The 18,080-nt window shown below is 40.5% G+C and overlaps 1 long non-coding RNA gene across 1 annotated transcript; it reads right to left on the bottom strand.

The window, feature by feature from the left end:
• Positions 1-32: 32 nt before the first annotated feature.
• Positions 33-17,782, bottom strand: LOC109614851. Its single transcript, XR_002195826.2, has 3 exons — positions 17,485-17,782; positions 17,018-17,175; positions 33-120 (listed from the first exon to the last, which is right to left on the bottom strand). It is a non-coding gene; the product is annotated as an uncharacterized LOC109614851 (long non-coding RNA).
• Positions 17,783-18,080: the final 298 nt, after the last annotated feature.

Genomic DNA, 18,080 nt, shown 5'->3' on the forward strand with positions numbered 1-18,080 from the left:
GTTGGGGGGGGGGGGGGAGAGGGGGGGGGCAGGGGAGTGGGGGGGGAGCGTCACTCAGAACTGGTTGCTAGATGCAGTGACAGTAGCCCAAGCACAGCTGCGTAGCTGATGAGGCCATCACTGGGAAAACAGAACAGAGAGACAGGGGAGACAGAGGGGAAGAGAGAGAGACAGAGAGGGAGAGAAGGGGCTGTTAAAAACATTATCCCTCCGTCTTCGGATTCTTCTCTTCAGAGCACCGCCCAGCTGGACAGACAAGAGGAGCAAAGAGAGAAGAAAAACACCCCCATATGAAAGACTTCGCTTCGCTCCCTCCACCAGAAAACAAGCGTTCAGCTCTGCCTGCCTCCGTCTGCCTGGATCCCCGTGTCATTTCTCTTCCATCCTATCCTCTCTTCTCCCCTCTACTCTCTGCCCCACAACAGCATAATCTGACCAAACGATGGAGCATTTGTTTTCTGGGTTAACAAAAATTCGGAAATATCTAAAAACTCAAGTACTAAGCGCACTCCGTGTTCCCTGTAGTCCTATATCCTGCCGTGAGGCAGATGTTGGTTGGCCGGCTGACATTTCGTGTTGGTATTGTTAGTCCGTGCAGTTACTCTACATGCTACAGTCCTAGGCTAGCAGTGCTCCCCTCTTCTTGCCTGCACCACCAGCACTGTGTGTGTGTGTGTGTGTGTGTGTTTGACTGCGCGTGTGTGTTGTGTGTGTGTGGGAGTACACACTTGTGTACCGGACCCATACACAGTTTCCCAGACTCTCTAGGGCCCTATAATATATATGTGTTGCACGAACACAGATATTAATCTGAATCCAGAAATGTAGGGGATTCAGACAGAGTTACTGAATCCGGACATTTCTATGTAATTCAACAACATTTTACTAAATGCATTGAACTTAGTGGGGAATCAACTTAACCTATCAAAAATGATTTTAATTTGGCCCAAGTTTATTATCGAACATGAATGGAATGCATCAGTGATTTACATTTCCTGGAACATTCTGAGGAGGCAACGAGAACACCCGTCTGTTTGGGCTGTGTGTCCTACCGCTCTGTTTAACCATTAGGGATTACGCAATGAAAACTATCTTCTAGTAGATAAAGGCTCCACTAAAAACCTTTGTTATAAAATGTTAACTATAAAGTAGCCTAGTTTAGCTGCCAGAATGTTTTCATGATTGTCTTCATTAATCCAGTGGATGGGTGTTAGCAAACACAGCACAGCCGCTAAACCGCACGGCTTCTGTGCTTTACTTGGAGAAAAAAAGGGCAGCTACACTGCAACATTTCTCTGTCATTTTTAAGAACGCCAAAGAAAATCTCAAGATGCGGTTTAAGAATTGTTGTGAACTAAGAACATTGATTTTGAGAGAAATAACCTGAAAACATTGGAAAATCAGAAAAGGTTGGGAAAACTAAATGAAAAACCAAAACAGGAAAATATATAATAAAATTCCACCGCTGGTAATGATCTCTCTTACTGATGTGTTGCAGAAGTGTACAACTGAACAGATGCTAACACCAGACTCCATGTTCATTTATCCCAAACAGAAGTTAGCCCAGATTATACAAACACCTTCTGGGGAAAAAAAACCCCAGATATGAATGAGAGTCTGGTGTTTTTTTTTTTAACGTAATATTGGCTGCATCAAAATATATTGAATGCCAAGTACTAGAACTGCCAAAAACAAGATACTGCTCATCACCTGGCTAATAACATCCCTACAGTGAATCGTGGTGGTGGGAGCAACATGCTGTGGGGATGCTAATCAGCAGCCTGGACTAGGATATATTTTTTTTTATGTAATCAATGAACAATATATGAATGTAGTCTCTAGCACAACAACATGTGAAGAAAGTGAAGGGGTCTGAATGCTTTCCAAAGGCACATTAATTGCATTATCCAGCAATGTATATCATAGGAATGTGTGGTTTTGGGTGGATTACCCCTTTAAACTGTTGCCAGTATTATGTGGGGTAGGCACATGTCTGGAGGGGAGTATTTGCCAACAATGCATAAACAAAATCCTGGATTCGATTACTGACGAATTAGCTCACTGTCAAACTCAGATTAAACTGCAAACATCTTTTCACAATCTTAACCCCAAAATGATGCAAAGCCTCAATTAGCTAGGCCTGGATGCCAAATGTATCCAAGCCACGCCTGTTATACAACAAGTTATGACACTATGTGCAAACCAGAATTTTATTGCAAGCCACTTTCCATTCCAACCCCCTAACATAGCCCAAGCACTTTCCTGTGATATTTCTTCAAGCCTTAGCAGCAACCAGTGAAGTGATAGGCTCCACCCCTTTTTTCATAATGGCACCTTAGTCCATACAGTTTAGGCCAAAGCCTTTTGGCTAAGTTCTGCATTACGGGAATAGGGCGCCATCAGACACAGTTCAAAGACCTCCAGATCAAATCAGTGTCACACACCCTTGACTTCCTTCCTGAACATGAACCCCCTGTGCCTCAGGTTAAACGTGTTAAATTTAGACTCTCAGTCTTAAACACACACGCCCACACATCTCCACACCCTAGTGTAATTCGGCAGTGTCATAGTATGTCATCAAAAGTAAGATCCATAACATATGCTCCCTCTCACACCATCTCTAAGACCTATTTGAAGTCATAAACTCCTAATCCTAATTCCTGTCCATCAGTTATCATCACTAAATGGAGCTTATCTTCACAATCATCCGTCAACATGTGTTTTCCTCTTCCCCTTGGTTTGAGACCCTCTGGGCTCCAAACCCCACTCAGAACTCCACCGCCTTGTGGCCCATGGCAAGCTAAGTTTAAATCCCACTAATTCTCTTACGCAATAGAATTACTATTTAATATTAAAATAAAAACAAACTATTCAGGGAACGGCAGCAGACATGGGCGGCAACAATGGCCCACTTTGATTCCCTCTAACAACAACTACATTGTGTTTTGTTAACAATGTGTATGTAGTTCCTGTGTGAGTTAGATGGAGTTAGAGATTGTTCGAGCATTACTTCGGCCGCTGATTATTGAAAGGTGCAGATCTGGTCTTTCAAAAGAAAAACAATCCTCTTTATGAATAACTTATGCAAGCTAGCTGTTCAAGCTATAAATTATACACAGTGGCTCTCAAAAATATTCACTGTGTTAGAACATGAAATCAAAATGTATTTAATTAGGATTAGAATCAACTGTTATGTTTTATATTTATCATTAATTTAGAAAAAATGACTAATTTAATATTTTCCACTTTGACATTATGGATGTTTTTGTGTTGGCCCATGGCCTAACCTATTCAGTTAAGCCCATGTTTGATTTCAGGTTTAACACAATAAGATATGGAGAAGTCCAAGTAGGTGAATAATTTTGAGAGCCACTGTATGTACAGGTAAGACCTGGTATAACATGTTAAGGGACATATCTGTTTGTTTTGAGTTGTACACAGTTGGCTAAACAGAAAATGTATGTGAAGTAGTCAAAAATGTTGAAAATATTTAAACCACTTCTTGGTTTGGTACAGGTTTGTTAACACATACTTGATAGGGTCGAAATAATGAATCAGCTTGTTTCTTCCACGGTCAAGACAAGGGTGCTTCTGGCAAGGGCACGTAATTAAATAAATAAAGAAATTTTTAGATAATCTCGGCGAAGGAGGCATCTGCCCTGATTGGTGGCTAGCGGCTACAACACCACTATGCGAACCAACTGTCACCCTATATCCTATATACTGCACTACGTTTGCTGGCAGTGTTGTGGGACCTGGTTAAAAGTAGTGCACTACAGAGAATAGGATGCACGTTTGGGAAAAGAAGGTTGGAGGAAGAAGATGACAGTTTCCAGGTTGACAGTTTGGTGTCAGATCCTTATTCATTGCTCCAGTAAGAAGGGAAAGAGAGGGAAGGTGGAGGAGGAGTGAGAGAGAGAGAAACACAAACAGAGAGTAAGAGAGAAAAAGATGGAGAGAGATAATGAGAAAGACAGAGGGCAGCAAGGGTCAGAGACGATAGAGGACAACGATCTAGAACATGTCTTAGAGGACACTGATGAAGTAAGAAGTCAGAGACTGACTTCCCCAGTGCATCTTCATGGTTCTCACGATGAACTTAGAATTAAGATGCTTTTGGGCAACAGGCTCCAAAAAATGGTCTACACCTCAACAAAAATCACCCAGACTCTTACGATGGAGCCATGCAGTTGTAATATGTGTAGAACGAGGTTTGGCATTATCTTGCTGAAATTAGCAAGGCCTTCCCTAAAATTAATTAATGGTGCCTTCACAAATGTGCACCCATGCCATGTGCACTAATGCACTCCCATACCATCAAAGATGCTGGCTTTTTAACTGTGCGCTGATAAGAAGCCGGATGTTCCCGCTCCTCTTTAGTCCGGAGGACGCGGTGTCCATGATTCACAAAAATAATGTAAAATATTGATTAATCAGAACACAGGACAGTTTTTCACTTTGCCTAAGTCCATCTTAAATTAGCTCAGGCCCAGAGAATGCGGCAGTGGTTCTATATCATGTTTATATATGGTTTCTCCTTTGCATGGTAGAATATTAATTAGCACTTTTGGATGGAGCAAAGTACTGTGTTCACAGACAATGGTTTTCGGAAGTGTTCTTTAGCCCATGCAGCGATTTCCACTATAGAATTGTTTTTAATGCAGTGCCTTCAGAGGGCCCGAAGATCACGGCCATCAGATATTGGTTTATGGCCTTGTCCCTTGCATATAGAGATTTCTCCGGATTCTCTGAATCTTTTAATTATATTACGTACCATAGATGATGAGATCCCCCAACTCATTGCAAATTTACATTTAGAAACATTATTCTCTAAAGTTGTAGCACTATTTGCCCGTGCAGTCTTCACAGAGTGGTGAACCCCTCTCCATCCTCATTGGAATGATCTTTTAATACTCGATCATGTAACTGACTTGTTGCCAATTGAACTAATTAGCTGTGTGATATTCCACCAGGTCTAGTTTTTCAGTATTACAAACATTTCCAGTCTTTTGTTGTCTCAGTCCAGACCTTTTTGAAATGTGTTGCTGGCACAGTTCTAGAAACTGTAAAATGTCTCAGTTTCAACATTTGATATGTTGGCTTTGTACCATTTTCTATTGAATATATGGTTTAAATTATTTGCACATCACTGCATTCTGTTTATATTATAATTTTACGCAGTGTACCAACTTTTTTAAAAACAGGGTGGTCATATGCTGGCAGTATGATGCATACAATAAACTAGGAATCTGTAAAACTGGTTTGAGAATGTTCTATCTAATATGTAACAACAAAATAAGAAAATTAGTTTGGAAGTCCAAACACCTGCAGGCAAACTAGCAGACTGAGGCTAACATCCAAACAATTTTCTGTAAAGGACAACATCTGACATTCATCAGCTCTGGGCGCTGCGATAGTTTGTGGGACAGAATACTGACAAGGAATGAAAGACAAATTGGTGTTGGTTAGGCAGCTTATTCCAGCATTATGTTATGGCCAGGGATGAATATAATATATGTTTCTTACAGTCTTATCTACCTACATAGGCCTGACCCTAATGAAACATCTTACTGACATTATTCATAAGTTATGGTGGAAGTAGGAATGCATATCAAAATTATCAAAAAAATTAGCACTTTGGGGGTTGACAGACTTTTTACACTAATTACACTATAGCCTATGCACATATTTGCAAAATGTACATACACCAGTAAGAGTCCGGAATTAGGATATTTTCTTGTGTGAGCAGAGTACAAAAAACATCTGTAAAAGTAGTGCTACTTTGACTGTAATTTAATCAAATAAAAGTAAAAAATTACTCAAGTCAGTGTAAAAAGCATCCAGTCAGAAAACGACTTGAGTACAAGTAAAAAAAAAATGTGGGCATAATATGGTAAAATGTGACAATAAAAAGAACAACTTGCCATGGATTTAACATGAACATTTTATTTAGGCCTGTCAGATTAATTAGGTTGAAAGATTGTGTTTAATATGTATTTTAACTAAATTCCCTTGTTGACATGGCACCTTACATTCATATGAAATAACTGCTATTGCAAAGAAGTGGAACAAAACAATATTTTTTTCCTCTCTCCATTCAGCTGAAGTCATCTCACCCAGTCAAGTCTTGGGGGGGGGGTTCTTTAAAATGCGCATCCAATCCCCTTGATCCCTTACATAACTACCAATCATACGGTTCAATGTGCCGCAACTCACAGCACTCCTAGAGTACCAGACAAGTACTAGTTCCTCCAAAAATGTACTACGGCACACGTTACTCTCTCCGAGGTCTCTGAGGCTGTAGACGACCCGGTTGGTCTTGAGAAGGATTATGATGAACTGGGAAGAGCAAGTGGGTGAAAAATAAGATCTAAACAACCATTATCTACTATTTGTCTGTGAAAGTCTTTTATTTGTTTTTCCTTTTACTTCTTTCTCGTAACAATTGTTCATTGTTTTGACTACCCGCCCCCGAATTAAACCCCTAATAAAAAGGGGATCTGATCCTAGAATACAAGCCAACGAGCATGCCGTGATCCATCTGGAAAAAACAATACTGGACTGTCTACAGCACACAACAAGAAAACAAAGGGGACTCGAGAAACAACACACACGTCACACAACATAGATCCCGAGCTAGAGGACATCCCACCCCACGCCTCAAATATCCCTTCAGAGGAGACGCATCCCGATTTTATTTCAAATCTCATTGGTCAAACAGACCACCAGGGGAGGAGCCAATGACATTCTGCGAACAGCCTTGTTATTGTTTGGCTTTGTGACATCACGTGCTTCCTGAGGATGTGCACCGGTGGGGAGGGAACGACGCGGTTGTTGCAAGGTTTTCCAATCAGCTCTCCCAACAGGACAGGCCATCGGGTATCTAGAACACTATGGGCAAATCTTAAGGGGTGCCTCCTAAATGGCCCCCCTTTCAATAGTGCACTACGGAGGGAATAGGGGGCCATTTATGATGCAAAATGAGGCGACACTGTGGCGCAAGATGAGCAGGATGCCTCATGGGCATGTAATATCTGAGCCCGAAATAAACAAATGTGTCCATACACAGGGACATACATTACGCACAACGCTGCCCCAGCTCAGAATAATGTAGAGCGTCCACTATAACTCACGAGTGGGCCTGGGAAGTGTGGCAAGAAAACTCTGGTCAACACAGCCCATGTGTTCTCTAACGCCCATAACCTCTAAACGCCCATAACCTGTGCCCCTTGAGATTGAGGGATCAACTGTTCAACTGAATTATTTACATTTCTAGGGAGCCTCATCTCCAAGTCGCAGGTGGGAGGACGAAATCACAGAAAATCACCAAGGTCCACAGGCAATCTTGCCACCTGAACGGTTCCTTCCCCGTACTATGGCCCTAAGAAACCGGATGCACACCAAATCAAGCCACTTTCAAAATAAATAGCTGCACTGTATATAAATCTAAATTGTGCTCCCCTCTTCATCTAGAGATGCTACACAGAAACTGTAAATATATACATCAACTTTGAATCCATGTAGGCCTGTATTATATCCTCACTGCACATACCCCATTCTCTTCTGTTCACCACCATAGTCACTGCACGCTAACATTGCATAGATTTTGGGGGAACTACTGTGTCCTATGGTTGTCTACCTCTAGCAGCACCATTATATTACCAAGTACAATTCTGAGTTTGTATAAAGGTTCAGTGTCTTCAGAAATATTTGGGGTATATTTTTGCATATTCTGGTTTAGATCTGCAATCAAAGGTTAGTATTATATAAAAGGGAAGACAGCTATATTTATGACATGCAACACTATAACATCTCACTGGGTTTTAGTCTGGACTTTAGGTAAGCCGTTCTAAAACATTAAAATTCTTGATCTTTACCAATACTGATTGTAGACATGCTTGTGTGTTTCGGATCAATGTCCGTCTGCAAAACGTGACAGTGTTTGACCTCATATTGACACAATTCTCACCTAACACTGAGTTTGACAAAGCGGTCTGTCGATCCTTTTCTATAACTACCACATTGCAACCAACCCACAATGCCTCACTCAGTCACTAACATGCCTTCCTTCCATGCAGTCAAAACACCCTCATTGGCACGAGAAGGGTACAATCCCAGAACTGACATCAGTCTTGTCCACATTAAGTTAATTAATTCATGAAGAAATACCCCAAACAGTCGGCAACTTATTTTGGTTGACTGCTCAAAACAGCAAATTGTTTTCCATTTATAAATAGCAGATTGCTTTAGCAGGGCAAAAGCATCCAGGCTGTTAGCGCCACATATTCTATGTCCACATATTCTAGCTCTATATTAAATACATAGAGCACTATGTTTGACCAGAGCCCTTAGGTAGTGCTATTTATAGGAAATAGGGTGGCATATAAAAGCCTACACTGTTTCCCTCCAAAACGTGAGACATGGTAGTGAGCAAGTCAACTGGCTACAGCATCAAAGGCCCCGATGTGTTGGGACAGGGTTTGAGACAGGATGTCACGTTCTTCTGAAATTGAGTCAGTAACGCATAACAGACCACAGACCTAATTCACTTCAGAAACAATGGTGATCTAATCAAACAGCGTCATACATCTTTTCAATGGTCTGCTGATTTCTCAATTAGGCTAAAAGGTGGGCTTACTTTTGTGAGGCAAAAGCAACAGACAGCACTGCAGTGAGTCAAAACCCAAATGAGAAGTTGTGTTGCATATTAGTGTTGCACCCAGTGAAATAGGCTTATTCCTCCTAGTTTCAAAAGGCTTAGCCTAATTCTTCACGAAACGTAGGCTACTTAAAAGAAATTAATTGACGTCATACGTATAAGATGTTTTTCAGCTGAATACAGTCCACACCCCGCTCCAGTTTTAAAAGGAAACATGTTTAAGCATTGGCAGAAACATGCAGTTCCAAAAGATATTGCCAATGCAATCATATGATAACATTTACTTGGAAAGTCTGAAACATTAGCCATGTAAAGCCCCTAATATACAGCACAGTTCTGAGCAATTCATAAAAAGAAAAAGCATCGACTAACTCTCCAAATGATGTATTTGAATGCTGACCAAAGAAATAAAGTTATAGACTTTTGACATGAAGGAAGATATTTTGATGTTCCATTCTAATAATTATATTTCTATTCGTTTTTTACCCGCTCCAGTGCTCAGCTTGTCTTGACATGGTCATTAGTTCTCATCAAGGTTCTGGGCTACCTTAGGATGACAGAAGCATGGTTTATTAGACAGAACTACTGTGATCAAAGGAAGAACACACCACAGTACACTAGCATGCTGCTAATCAGGTATGAGAAGACTTAGCAGGCAGCGTAAAATTCAATGAAGGGGGGGGAGCAGCGAGAAATTATCAAAACAAGTCCAGCAACAAAAAGTCCACAACACAAATTGTTATGGTTGATATTCTGAATCTTTCCAACTTGGCAAAATCTGCATCAACTGCTATTTTATGACACATCCTTCAAAACCAGTGTTTTGTCAACTGACCAGAAAGGTTGACAAGTACTGCACACTGGTCCTCCATATCTTTTCCAAACATTGCTTAGAGAAAGGATGTGTGTTATCATCAGGCACCAGGACGTCTCTCTGGCTAACTTATTATCAAGGGTTGGCCCCTTAAACTTGGCCTGAGCGCTGGAAGTTGAATTTACACAGTAAGAGTCCCTTAGCTAGGCTACATCCATACACACTGTGTGGAACACTGTGGATATGCTGACCAGCCCCTTCCTTTCCTCTCCTCTAGCACTGACGGAATGAATGAGCCACTTCCTCCTTCACCCCAACCCTCAGGGGCATCCAAAGGGCCTAGCTTTCTCACACCAGCCCTGCCAAAGGAGGGTGTGTGTCAAAATGCGCACACGCACAATCGCACATTTACGTGCACGTGCACACACGACACTCTCTGTGACACCGCCCTGCCTGTTGATGGAGGATCTGTGTCACTGTGTGGAGCCAATGCAAAATCTGGTCTAACTGTTGTAAAGCAAGGGGCTCTGATTCATGACGGCGTAAGCAATGGATCCCAGGATTTTCACTCTTTTCCAGGGGGGTCAAATTGACCAGTCTGTAATATTGGGGGGGGGGGGGGGGGGGGGTCATGACACCCCTGGCTCTGAAGCATTACAAGAAGCAAACTGGTTCTTCTGAATGAATAAACAGCTCAATACTGAACCTTCTAATGCAGTCTAATTGAGCTCCACAGGACCTGACTAGAGAACAGCTCAGATGCACGCTTTCAGCCCTACAAGGTCACACCTACAGTGGGTATAGAAAAGAATCACCCCCCTTTAAAATAATCACATTTTGTTGCTTTGCAGCCTGAAATGAAGACAGACACAGTTTGTTTAATTCAGCTGTATTCATTGCAACTTATAACATCCAAGTGAAAGATATAACACCAACATGTCAGAAAAATCACTGAGTTGGAAAAAGGATCACCCCATTGTGTCAGTATTTTGTTGAACCACCTTTTGCTTTAATTACAGCCTTTAGTCTGTTGGGATATGTCTCTACTAACTTTGCACATCTAGACATTGCAATATTTGACCACTCTTCTTTGCAGAACTGCTCAAGTTCAGTTATATTTGATGGTGACCGTTTGTGAACTGATGTCTTCAAGTCATTCCACAGATTTTCAATGGGGTTTAAGTCCGGGCTCTGACTAGGCCATGCAATGACATTCACCTTTCTCCTTCAACCACTGTGTGGTCAGTTTTGCTGTGTGCTTTGGGTCATTGTCATGTTGGAAGGTAAATCTTCTTCCCATTGACAACTTTCTGGCAGAGATTTTCCTCAAGAATTTGACAGTATTTTGCCCCATCAATTTTTCCTTCTATCCTGACAAGTGCTCCAGTCCCTGCTGCAGAGAAACAACCCCATAACATGATATTACCTCCTCCATGCTTTACTGTAGGAATGGTGTTATTTGGATGGTGAGCTGTATTGGATTTTCGCCAGACATATCGTTTGGCGTTGAGGCCAAATAATACATTTTTTGTCTCATCTGACCACAACACCTTTTTCCACGTGGCCTTAGAATCTTCAAGGTGTGTTTTGGCAAAGCTCAGTCGTGACTGCATGTGGCCTTTCTTGAGGAGTGGCTTTTTTCTTGCAACCCTCCCATACAAGCCACATTTGTGGAGAATTTGTGATATTGTTGTCACATGCACACAATGACCACTCTTTGTCATGAATTCCTGCAACTGCTTCAGAGTTGCTGTAGGCCCCTTGGTAGCCTCTCTGACCAGATTCCTCCTGGCTCTTTCATTTAGTTTGGAGTGACATCCTGACCCAGGGAGGGTCTGTGTTGTACCAAATACCTTCCACTTCTTAATAATATACTTCACTGTGCTTCTAGGCACTGATAAAGCCTTTGCATAGTTTTATGTATCCATCTCTTGACAACTTTATCCCAGAGATCTTTTGACAATGCCTTGCCACCCATGTTTTCTTCAGTTGCACCACCAAAGACTGAAAGGCTTCAGGAAAAGCTTGTTTCATGCTGAGCTAATCAAAATGACCACAGCTGATCACAGTTGAAAGTCAATTGGCTTTGTGTGCTATTGATAAGGTGATTAGCTACACCTGGTTGGGTTTACAAGTCATTTTTAGGAGGGGGTGATTCTTTTTCCAACTCAGTGATTCTGTTTTTTCATTTGATTTTTTTTTATCAAATACAGCTGTAAGTTGTAAATACAGCTGAATAAAACAGAACAAAAAAATTTCCGTTTTCATTTCAGGCTACAAAGCAACAAAATGTGATTATTTTAAAGGGGGGTGATTCTTTTCTATACCCACTGTAGGTTACATCTTCAATTACCTATACTCTTTTAGGGCATTTCTAAAGTTGAGGGTATGTACAGTAGTAGTGTGCATTATGTAGTGTGTAGGGAATCGGGTGCTATTTTGGGATGAACCCCACAATAATGCAGTGTTTGGTGAGAGCATAAGAGAGTGCTGTTTGAATCAACATTACATTTATTTTAGAATCCTAAACTTTCTGATAAATTTGCCAAGTGAACCACAGGTCTCTGGTCTCTAGTCTAGATCATCAAGATGGTTAGATGCCTTAACTGGGAGAAAAAGTGTGCCTGCATATATTGAATGCATCAGCCATTTGAATGTAGTCAAATGCAAGGTCAACACATCAGGGTTCAACATTAACGATGGCCTGCTGGCCCGGGGCCAGCAAGACCTAACGTTGGGCTAGTAGACAAAGACTGTCACTGAACTGTTTGGGCCAGTGCTCAATTCCCCGATTTAAAATCATAGTATTGTATTAAAACGTTTGCTTGTCACCTTTGTCACTCTTCCCACTTCGATTGTTCGAAACATTAAAATGCGTCTTGTGGCGCTTCTCCACCCTCGGTGTGGTAGAGTACAGGTATCGTCTTTCTGACCAATAATATTCAATGGTTCGTCTGTTTTGACCAATCATAGTTTACAGTGCATTATTGAGCAGGACCCAAACATGGCATCTTAGGAGACAAAGCAAATGCAATTTGTTTTGTTTTCGAGAAAGAACAGGGTCAAAAACGACAATGGCGAAGGGCACATGTACTGCCATTCATGTTGTGTGTTCCCGACGAAAACCGATAAGGCAGGGTCGTTTATTAGGGGAACGAACAACTGCCAAAAACCTGCTCTTAAGTCCCTGCAGCATGTCACGTGTATTGTGGCCAAACAGGCTGTGGACAACCCTGCTGCTGCACCAAAGAACGCCTGTCTGCTTCGGATGAATGAGGTGGCGCGTAGCCAAATTGAAAAACGAATTACGACCGCCTATCACATGTTGTGAAGAGGGAGAAACCACTCACGGACAATGTCAATGTCATAGTCAATGCCATACGGACATGGCGTGTTGACAGCAACGCCTCGATCACACCTACGTCAAAGCAGAAAGCGTGCAGATTAGCCCCGATCAGACCTACAGCGTCGATGCGCTGTGATACACCGGAAGTTAATTCATTTCAAATGGAACGCTGTGATTGGCTTGCAGCATTGCAGTAGCTGTTGCAGAATGTTTGGTCTTGTGTATGCCTCACATTGAATGTGTGAAAGTAGGGCGAAAGTAGTATTGAACTGTGAATGGCAAACTTTTTTGCACTTATAGCTAACTTTTTCATATGTCAACATATATATTTTTGGATAACTCACTAACTACAACATTAATAGTACTTATTTCAGAAAATGTATTGTGCAAGCATATCACGTTTGACAGCCTATTATATAATCTCCCTTTAAAAATGTAAAGCTTAAAGGTTATTACAATACTAAACAGTCAAGATAGTATTGATTGGCTCATTCAACAATGAGACCAACTGCTGAGATTGCAAAAATAGGTTGGGGACTTGACTGACTGAAGAGCTTCAGCTTTTAGGAAAGGAATTTCTTAGCTACTTTCGTCTGGACCAAGGCCAATACAATCAACTGTTTGTCAAGTTGAACACCTGGTAATTTGTCTCCAGTAAGAAGAACATCTTTGATTTGTATTGTTTAATACCGAACTGGAAATAGCTGGAACTGGAAACTGGAAATAGGAACTAAACAATCTAAAGTAAAGGGATTGTATTAAAGGCCATGTTATGTAACCTGTTCTCACAATCTTTATGGCTTTTTTATGACAGAGGGATACATTCTAAAAACCATATGGTTATGATAGCAAGCTGCAAGCTAACCAATAATTGGTAGCCTATGTAGGTAGCTACTTGACACACAATATTCTCAGCTAAAATTATTCTCTCCATTTTATGAAAAAGCAGAATGTAACATCTGTGGAGAATCAGTGCGTTCTGAGTAATTGCATAGCTGCAGAAAATGTTGTGTGAGCTTTCTGCTTTGATGCTGTAGGTGTGATCGAGGCTTAAGTGTCATGTTAACTACGTCTGCCTAAGCGCTTGCTAGCAGTGACACACAAGAAGCCAGTACTGTACTGTATTGTGCCATATTTATTTTATCATAAATATATTAACTAGATTTTTTTTCATGCTTTTATGTCAAATCAAATAAGCAAGCATCTTCATGAAAAGATGATAATGGTATTTATAGTAGCTAATATTTTGATAACCATTTATTAAAAAGTAATGATGTGCATTGCATCATATTTATGTAAACAGCAATTTCTTGTATCAGCTCTCATGTCTCATATCACATGCAAATATGTGGTATAAATCAATATTCTGATGATATGATATTTACATACTATATATCTGAAAAATACAATAATATATATATTTTTTTTATTCAATTTCGGGCCAGTAAAAATACAGTCCGGGCCAGTAAAAATACAGTCCGGGCCAGTAAAAATACAGTCCGGGCCAGTAGATTTCAGACAAAAAAAAACATTGAAATGCGGCACGTGTGCCTGCTTGTAGAAAGTGGGAATATTTAGACACTAACATTTTGTGTGGTCTCAGGGATAGAAAGGCGAGACTTAAAATAGAACTGGGTGGGGGAAAAAATTGCATCTAGAGCCTCACAATATCTTTACGTCTAATACAGTGAATTGTGCTTACTTTTGTGGCTCTTTGTAAAAAGTTAGCTGCTCTTTCCCAACTGTCCACTAAAAATATACCCTGAAGAATTTTATAAATTTGATTTGTTTATAATATATTATGCTGGCCTGCATCTCATCCTGCACTGGAAGATATAATGATTGGAGAAGTGTTTACCATTACCAGCAACACATCCTAATGACCTTATCATAATGAATGCACCTCCACTAGTTATAGCTGTCGATGACCAGGTTAGTCATTGGCTGATCCCTCCTGATGACCCAGTTGGTTGTGTGTTCACAACTCATACCAGGTCATCAGGACACGTCGGACAACCAAATACACTGAAATTCAAAGCTTCATCTTGGTGATGGCCTCAACAGTGCTGCCCATGCTGGAACAGACATAATGATATTGCAATGATATACACAGAAGAGACCTCTTTCCATCTCTATGGTCTAGACTCAGACATCTGCCCTCTGGAGGCCACCGAGGGAAAGGTCAAGAGAATGACAGACCTATATCAGCTGGCCTGCATGACAAAGGTGCCCTGAAATGTTCCTGGGTATCGATGTTCAAGCAACTCTGTCCAGGTTTAAGCAACTCTGCCCATTCTTTCACATCATTCATTCAAATATCAAAATTGTAAACAGGCTCGTGAAAAAAGTTATGCAATATTGGTTCATTTGCTTTAGAGGATAACATTTTACATGTACATTTAGGCATTTAGCGAACAGTCTTATCCATAGTATCTTACACCTTTTGGACAAAATGAAAATGTTTCCCATTGATAGCTAAGGATTCGCTCTGGAAACATTTTGGTGACAATTTAGATACAAACCGGTAAATACATTTTTACATTAATGTGACATCTGACACTTAAATTTGATTGACTGATTCGGGGAGAACGGTCAGAGTTGCTTAAACATCAGCCTGTGAAGCAGAAGTGCCTCCCAGACACATGGGATGGCACTTTTGTCCAATTATCTGACTTTCTCCACCCCACAAAAAATGTAATGTTGGTCTGTCTTTGGTCACAACTGTCCATGAAACAATAAACAAGGTTTTACTATAGCCTATAAACGTATTCAAAGTTTTGGGCTTACACTATAATAGGTTATTAATAGGCTTATATAATCAAGAAATAGCAATTTTCTATTGCTAAACTCATTGAAGGCATGTTAGCCATTCAGGAAGAAGACATTACTTCTATCCAAGTAATCGAAGTGACTCCTGGAAAAACTGTCTTCCTATATTTGTACATTGGACCCCACTCCTCTCCCTAAATGTAGTACTAAGTCCTAATACACTACCCACACAAAACGGAGTGAAAGAGTCAAGTTTCAAAACATCACCAACAGAATGAGCCATAAAACCTAGCCTGTAGGAAAGGCCATAAAAACATAAATGCTGCATAGAATGTAACCATATTGCAATGTTTTTTTTTTTTTTTACTCACAAGTGGGAGAAATACAGACAGACCATTTGGTCCTCCTACATGCAGAAAACACTAGCTAACAACTAGTGGCCGACTCATCCTGACTAATTATCATCACCATAGGTCATCCCCCGCTGATCTTACACTTCAACACGCGCACACAGCCTTCCCTCTGTAAACAGTCACACACACGCGCACAGACAGCGGGTATCTAACATATAGGATACAGCAAATGTCTCTAAACGAGTATAGCTAATTATGCTAACGTTTTTGCCCAAATTGCTTATTTAATGAATCAGAGTTACAGAATTAGTAACATTAAATGAAACTAAACTGTTTTAAAAGTTCGCTAGCTAGCCGCTGACAGACACGTGGAATTGCAGGTGATTGATATTCTCATTGTCATTTGTTGTTTTTGCTTCCAAATACTTTAAATAAAACTTTAAAACTAGCAAGACTGAATGCGTTCAAAACTAGGGATCTCTTCTGTAAATATGTTTGTATTGGATATACGATATTATAATGATAATGCAAATTAAACAAAGACGTTTGTATTATAACCTTTAGCAACGTATTGAACTAGCTAACTGTAAAACATTGTAAGCTTGAATAATAACATTAACCAGCGTCAAACATTTTGTTACTCAAATGGCTTGCTAGCTATATCTAAGACTGCAGTTGCAGGTAACCTTCAGCAAGGCTAGCTAGTGCTATCTGTGTATATATATGGTGGAAGTTGCAAAATTAATCTGTAAACGGTAATTTCGTTCGTGATACTGGTCTCTTAAGTAACTATTCCCCTATTGTACATCTTGTTGACATCCAATTTTAACAACATACCGTGAGCTACAGACACATGTTTTGCAAATGAAGCAAAAATGAAGAATTTCACCAAGCAAAGCTGCAAGTTGAGACACCGTTAGCAGATGCGCCTCTCACTGCCAGCCTCTGCTGTCTCCAGCGGACACATTTACTGCATATCCCTATTAAATCAATCGTTTGTTTGTATTACATTTCATAATTAGGCTACCACTAGTATCAACCTGAAAATACGCACAGTATAGCGACTTTTTTTTTACCTGGGAGATGCGACGGTCACGTTGCAGCCTCGTAACTAGTTCCCTGTGCTCATCAGCATCTGCCGCCGAGAGAGCGCTGTGCTGAGTATTTGCTGATCATGCCTATTCGGGGGTGGCAACTGGAGGGGCGAAGAAGCAGCAGTTCTCCTCAACGCACCCTGTTCATCGAGAAGAAATATCTTCAGCAGTCAAGCTGCTTGATAATTTTGTATTGAAGGGATTGGCCTGGATTTACAGACGCGCCTACAAAACCTAGCCTAATATTTTCCTTTTCAATTGAGACCCCCCCGCCCCCACAATTAACAGTTAACTTGTTACAAACTTTTTTTTTGGCTTTATTTAAGTCAATCTTAACTCCGTATGCCATTGAGAAATAGTAGACTAATGAAACCTTCCAATGAACACACACACATATTTAAGATAAAATACAGTAGGTCAAAACCACACCCGCGTCTAAACCCACATACCTGAATGTTTTCCTTGCTGAATGTTCACAGATGGAGAAAGTTGTTCTCTTTTTTTCTCCCACTTAAAAGAACTGAGAAAACGAAAGAACGCCATAATATTGACACAGATGTTGTACATAACTGAATTCCTAAAAACTGTGTGGGGGGAACTGGCATTTTCTGGCTGCCTCAACCTATGTATTCCCAAAACGGAAGTAATTCCTGTATTATTGTGAATCACCCATTCTAATGTTTCAACATATATCAATTCTATAATGTATTTATATACATGTCTAGCTGCTGTTAATATGCTCTATTCATGATTGACCAAACAATAAGATAATGTTTAGAGAAGTTGCATACATTCCAAATAGCACACATGGGCATTGTGTGGTGAAAAGAAGTCTACTATAGAAATTGTGTGCCAATTAGGATGACGAGAAAGTCAACTTTAATCTATATACTTCATACTTACATGATTCACTTAAACCTAGCCATATTTCAGTGGGTGGGCAGTGGTCCATTGCCATCTCATGTGGGCCATTATATGTTTGAACTACATTATAAGTGCATTCTTAGAATCTGTGTGTTTGTGTGTCAAGTTTGTTTATGTTGTC

This window comes from Esox lucius, chromosome 21, assembly GCF_011004845.1.
Source record: "Esox lucius isolate fEsoLuc1 chromosome 21, fEsoLuc1.pri, whole genome shotgun sequence".
Classification (NCBI taxonomy): domain Eukaryota; kingdom Metazoa; phylum Chordata; class Actinopteri; order Esociformes; family Esocidae; genus Esox; species Esox lucius.